The sequence below is a fragment of the Chinchilla lanigera genome, unplaced genomic scaffold, assembly GCF_000276665.1.
Source record: "Chinchilla lanigera isolate Chin_1 unplaced genomic scaffold, ChiLan1.0 scaffold00007, whole genome shotgun sequence".
In the NCBI taxonomy this organism is placed as follows: domain Eukaryota; kingdom Metazoa; phylum Chordata; class Mammalia; order Rodentia; family Chinchillidae; genus Chinchilla; species Chinchilla lanigera.
Genome location: NW_004955408.1, coordinates 19870244 through 19877544, shown reverse-complemented (window position 1 = coordinate 19877544; position 7301 = coordinate 19870244).

Genomic DNA, 7301 nt, shown 5'->3' with positions numbered 1-7301 from the left:
GATTGAAACTTGGCCCTTTATTCTCACCTTGTACAAAAATCACTGAAAATGGATTGGAAACTATCTTAGTTACTTTTCTCATCATTGAGAAAAAATACCAGACACCCAAAGTTAAAGAAGAAAACATTTATTGGGCTCACACTTTGCAGAGGTTTCAGACTACAGTTGCCTGGCTCCAAGGAGAGGTGGTGCAGCAAAGAAACAGTTCATGATGGGTGGAAGGCAGCAGAACAAGCAAGGGACCTTAACCGTGTCCTTCTGCTCCTTTTATCTTATCCAGGCTGTTCAGGGCAGGGAGCACTCACACCCTTAATCCTAAAGAACATGGAGCCTAGCACTGCACCATGAGTCAATCCCAGCCTCACACACCCTTGATACAACCACATCTGAAAATCCCCACCTATGACTGCATGAGGCTTCTTGGTGGCATTGAGATACAAGCCATAACTGAGGCCTAAATAAAAGACTTGGAACTCTGATCACACAGGAAAAAAGTGCACGATGTTTAGGACACTGATATAGGCAATAATTTTTTGGTCATAATCTCCAAAGTACAGGAAAAAATTAAATAAAAATAAACAAACTGGATAACATCAAACTAAAAAGCTTTTGCACATCAAAACACAATCAGTATCAATCTTCCATTCTTACCTCTGGTAATCTGAGCAACTCTGTTGAAGATAACAATATGTAACCTAACAACCACTGTTAATCCCTATCTGTTGGTTTGAAACCCTTGTCATTTTTAATGTCTTCATTTTGTTTTGTTTGTATTTTGCTATTGTTCTTTTCTTTAACATTCTCTTTATAATTAAAAAAATTAAATTAAAAAACATAATCAATAGAGTGAAAAATATAAGGAACAAAATAGTATAAAGAATTTGCAAACTTTTCATCTGAGATAAAATAAATATCCAGAATTGGTAAGAAATTCAAAAACCTTTACAAAACATCTAAGTAACCCAATTTGCAAATGGGCAAATGATTTAAACAGGTACTTTTCCAAAGAAGAAATAGAATGGGTCAAAAAATATATGAAAGAAAAAAAAATATGAAAGAATGTGCAATGTCACTAGTCATGCAAATCTAAGTTTAAAATGCCATATATCATCTTACCGAAGTTAAAATGACTATTATCCAAAATCCAAAATAATGATGCTGGAGAGTCCATGGAGTAAAGGAAATGCTCACACACTTTTATGGGGAATATAAATTAACCATTATGGAGCAAAGTGTGCATAGACTTTAAAAAACTAAAAATATATCTACTATTTAACCTTACTATCCCACTTTTGCACATATATATCCTAAGGACAAGAAATCCACATGTCAGACATATCTGTATACTCTTGTATATTGGGACTTTGTTTATAATAATTAAAATATAGAGTCAACTTAGATGCCAATTAGCAGATGAATAGCTAAATCCAAGGGAACCCGAAGGCCAGGAAAAGACAGAATTAAACCAATTCTTTCCTTCCCACAGCCCAAGATCCTAAAACAGCTAAGGGGAGTCCTAGGAATTACAGCCTTTTGTCCTCTTTGGATACCAGGATATGGGGAGATTGCAAGACCCCTCTATCAACTTATAAGAGATGCCTAAAAGACAGATACCCATATCTTAACCTGGAAACCTGATTCCCCAACTGCATTCGAGAAGCTTAAACAAGCTCTCCTAAATGCCCCAACCCTAAGCCTCCCCACAGAACACCATTTCAATTTATATGTCAATGAGAGACAAGGTATGGCTTTGTGAGTATTTACACAGGATTGGGGACCACTCAACAGCCTATAGGGTATCTGTGTCATGAATTAGACATTGTAGCAAAGAGATGGCATTCTTGCCTTAGAGCTATGGCAGCTGTAGCTCTCTTAGTGCCAGAGGCATCCAACTTAACTGTAGGTAAAGATCTCACTCTATATATGCAATGTGGCAGGACTTTTTTCTTCCAAAGGGAGCCCCTGGCTATGAGCCGACTTCTTAAATACCAGGCTCTACATCTAGAAGGACCAGCCACCCAACTAAAGACATGTCTCTCCTTAAACTCTGCTACATTTTTGTCAAAAAAGGAGGAAACTGAGCCTGACAGACATGACTGTGAACAGGTAATTCTCCATACATACACAACTAGAGAAGACTTATTAGACACACCCCTCACTGACCCTGATTTGACCCTTTTCTGTGATGGCAGCTCCTTCATGGAAAATCGGACAAGGAAGGCAGGGTATGCAGTGGTAACTCTACATTGGACTCTTGAAAGTTCCTCACTTACAGCTGGAACTAGTTCTCAGCTACCGGAGCTCATAGCTATCACCTTTTCCTCTTTATGAGAAGACATTACCAGCTCCTCTTGATGGAAATATTTGTTGACTTTATTCATAATAATCCTGTTGATCTTATTATTGACCCATGTGTACTCAATTGTTTCTTTGTCTTTGTCTCCTCCAGATTTAAAGCTATATGCTACCCAAGATGAAAATGCCTGGTGTATATTGAGGGCCTTTAGATAGACCTTCTGGAGAGTATGTCTGAGTGCCATTCAACAACTATGCCCCCTTTCAGCCTGAAGAAGCCAGAGTAGTAATAGCTCATAGTCATAACCCATTATTCCCTCATGGCAGTTTGGATTACTTCTTCAGAGGGGGGAATGTTATAGGCAGCTGAGTTAGATAGAAATATTATAGGCAGTCAGGCAGGGCCAGGCCCTCCAAGGAGCCAATATGGAAGACAAGACACCTTGCAAATGGATATGTACTTGCTTCAGGACAAACCTCAAGACAAAAGACTAACAAATGCACCCACATACCTCCCTAGGGGTGGACATCAGGGATTGCTATCCCAAATAAGTAGTGATCATCTTGAAGAGTCCCTTTTCCTTACAGGAAAAGCCCCTGTTCTGTATTCATGCCACTTGCTACATGACTCGCTTCCCAATTTGATCCCAATTTAATCAATTTTACCTAAAAAGAGTGACATATACAGTCATATATATATATATATACTATATATGTATATATATGTGTGTATATACACACATATATATGTATATGTAGTATACATATATAGTAATTTTAAAACTTATGTAGTATACACATATAGTATACATACACACACATATATGTATATATGTATACTATATATATATACATATATATAAGTTAAATCCTGTCATTTGAAACAAAATCATGTTAAATGAAGTAAGCCAGGTTCAGAAGGACAAGAACCACACATCCTCTGTCACATATGAAAGCTGAAAACGTCACTGATGTAAAATGGTGAATACTAGAGTTTGAGGAAGGTGAGAGGAAAGGCAAGCAAAAGGTTGGACTTAATCAGTGCACGCTGTATGCATAGTTTGAAATATTACACAGAACTGCATTAACATGTACAAGGGAAGATAAAAAAATGGTCTTTCAATAAAATAATTTATTACAGGTAAAGATACAGTGTCCTTCATACCCCTCAAAATATTCTCCCTTGCTTTGAATATCCCTATCCTATCCTTCTTGCATTTTGCTGAAGCAGTTCTGGAATTGTCTTTGTTGAAAGTCTTTATTTGTGCTGTTGTGGCTGCTCCAATGTACTGATTAATTTGAAGTGTTTACATCAATTTCCGTCAAAAACCTTATGGCACGTCCTCATCTACCTCTGGCACTATGTGACTTCTGTTTCATCTCCCAAATCAAAATGACCATGAAATGTACATATTTTAAATTGTTTCAGAACATTGAGACAGCCTTGATAACCCAGCTAAAGACACGCATGAAAGAGGACTTCTAGAATTGCCTCAGAAAGTGGCAAAAATGATGGGATAAGTGTGTGTTGAATGTTGGGGGTTGTTAGGAGGGGTACCTTGAGGGCAATTAATGCCAATGTGTCTTTTTTTCAATAAGTAATTTTAAAACTTAAATATTTACCCTATTTTGTGATCATCTATTGAACAATTAATAATAAGTGAAAATAATATTGTAATGAACAAATCTTGGGACTGAAAATTATACTAATCAAATTGAAAAATTCAGTATAGACTTTCAGTGGTAGATTTGACCAATCAGAGAAAATTATCTGTGAACATGGTGAAAAATTAACAGAAGTTATTGCACATTATGAACAGAAAAAGAAACGAATTTAGTTGGAAATAGTCTAAGAGACTTGTACAATACCATTGTGTACATAATTCATAACATGAACTTCAGGCAAGAGTAGAAAAATAGAAAGAATATTTGAAAACATAATGATGACAGCCTCCTTAAGTTCAACTTTAAAAAAACCCCATCAATCTACACATTTAAGAAGCCCCCTGAACTCCAGGAAGTATAACTGAAAAGAAATATACACCAAGATGTGTTATGGGTAGTCAAATTGTGAAAGACAAAGAAGAAAAGCAGTAAAAGGGAAGGTCCTCGTCTGGTACAGGATTTCCTCAGTTAGATCACAGCAGATAAGTTATCAGAAAACACACACATCAAGAAAGAAAGTGGGGCCAGGGAGATAGCCCAGAGGCACAGCGTCTGTGTGGCAAGCACAAGGCTCTGAGTTCGATTATCGGTACCCCCAAAAAAAAAAAAAAAAAAAACAACCCATAAGACGGAAAGGGATGGTATTTTTAAAGTGGTACGTGAAAATAATATGTCAACCGAGAATATTCTATCCAGAAAAATAATGTATTTCATAAAGTGAGAGAGAAATGAAGACATGTCAATGTGGGACACAAAAGCTGAGGCAATATAATTACTAGTACACTTGCCCTGCACAGAAAACTGTAGATACTCCTTCACACTGAGATGAAAAGATACTAAGTAGAAAATTAGTGTTAGATGAAGCAATAAAGAATCTTGCTAACAATAAGTACATAGAGCTGAAATTTTCTGGAAATAAAATTAGATTAGATGATCTGCAATATACTTTACATTTTATGGTCCTAGAATTTTATCTTTCCAAGTTTAAGTAGTGAACATTGTAGTGAAGAGAATCAAACTCATTATGCTATTTATTCTAGTTTACTATCTAAGAAGATTTTATACCTAATATGTAGTTACTATTCCATTCTTTGTTACTGGGAGCATAACTGCATTAGAAGCACCAGAACAAATATAAGAGCAGTCTCTATTTTTTTTTGAAAAAAATTAAAACTGAATTTAGTGTAAGCCTTACAAATGTACACTTTGCTAAAATAATAAAAGATATACAGAAAAACTCACCAAATGTATGTTTTTCTTTAGTATCATCTATGTTTTCTACTGGGCAGATTTTTTATTTTCAAAATAATAAAAAATACTAATAAGTGAAATAAAACAGACTTGCATGTGTAAACATGGTATTGTTTTACTAGTATAAGAAATGGAAAGAGTAAATAAGATCCAAAAGGTATAATAGACATTGTGAAAGGGAAAGAAACTGCTCAAAAGGAAAGAACAATTGGGATGGGGATAAGGAGAAAAAAGGAAGGGAAAATTAAAAATGACCAAACAAACCATATATTGTGTATATACACACACACACAAGATAGCTAAGATAATTGTGCTACTAATTTCTGTTAGTTCATTGAAAGGAACAGTTAGTGCTTATATTGTTTGCTCAATCTTGTATGCCTATATCTTGTAATCTGAGCAACTACTTTGAAGATAACAGTACACAATATAATAACAATTGTTAATTTCCTATCATCTTTTTTGAAATTCTGTATCATTTTTATTATTTTTTCCTTAAAATTAAAAAAAAAGAAATATCATTGTAACTTTTCTTCTAATAAATTCATGGTTTATGGTATTTATGCTTAATTTTCTTAATACATGAGGAATTTGGTCTTGAACTATGCAAATGAGTCAACTTTATCAAAAGAGTACATTTCTTTCCAATATGATAGCTGTTTAACCAGACTCTCATCATATAAGTGGAAAATACTTCAAAATGGTAGCTTGACCATACATCAAATTTTCAAAATTATCAAGGGTTATTTCTGAACACTTCACTCTGCCATTGTTACTTATTTTATGCTCTAGTATCAAGCAGGCAGTGCTGTATGTATTATAGATTTTATAGCATGTTTTGCTATCACTTATGACAAATCTCCCCATATTTATCTTTAATTGCTTTCTAGTCTTAAATATTTGATTTTGATTATTTTAAAATCATATTCTCAAGTTCCATTCAAGGATCTATAGAAATGGGATATTGATTGGGATTGCATTCAATTTATAGATTCCTGTTAATATTGAGTCTTCAAAGCCAAGAATATAATTTTCTCCTCATTTATTTAAAGTACAGTGGTAAAAATAAAACCTCAATCCCTTTCTTCCTGTGCAATTTTTTTTTTTTTTTGGCAATTTACTTAACCATTCTGTGGGGAGAAAGACACAATAATTTAACCCATATAAAGCTTTTTGAAAAACACCCAGCACATTACAAATACCTAATTGGGCTATTAAAAATTTTTCCTTTAGGATAAATTTACATGCCATTTATTTACAGAAAATAAAACAGAGAAAAATTGAGTTAGTGACCAATTATTTTCTCCACTAAGCACCTGAATGCCCATTTATAGAATGATACCAGCAGGCACCTATTTTGTAGCCTTTATTTGCATATTATGAAGGAACAACAGGTGTGTTCAGGCATCTGCCAGGTCTAGATTTCAGCTGCAGGTCTGCTATGGGTCTAATTAAGATTCCTAATCCTTCATCCTAATAATACTTACCTGCAATGTTTTTATGAGAATTCAAAACAACATAACATACTAATAACATTTATTAAGCACTTAGCAAGAACCAGACATGTTAGACATTGGGATCTACTATTTTGGCAATCAAAAGTGTTATATCCTGGGAATGCCCTCATTCTAAAACAGAAGAATCAGCCACAGAGAGGCTAAGTGACCATCTTCAGGTTACAAAAATGGCCAGCACTCTCAACCACTATGCTCTACAGCTTTTTCATTTCCCATGAAAAGAAAATGGCCAAAGAAGTGTTCAGCAAGTGTTAAATTTTCATTTTTATTGGGTATCATTATATTTTCTTATTTTGGGGGGTGTAACTTGAACATTGAGAAAATAACATATATACCATAGAGCAGTAAACCTGGATAAAGGGGAGACAGTTCTTTGTCTCTGGCTGTGTGCATGTACACCAGATGGCTTTGTCCTTTTTACTGATTTCATGGCTAAAAACCAAAGAACTAGGTACTTGGTGAAGGTAGGTAATTTCTAAATTAGGGGTCTTCTAGACTCTGGTACTGTGGTTTCTGCCTTCCACATGTATTTGTGGCTACTGCCAGTAAGTGCTAATATTTTTAGTCTGTGAC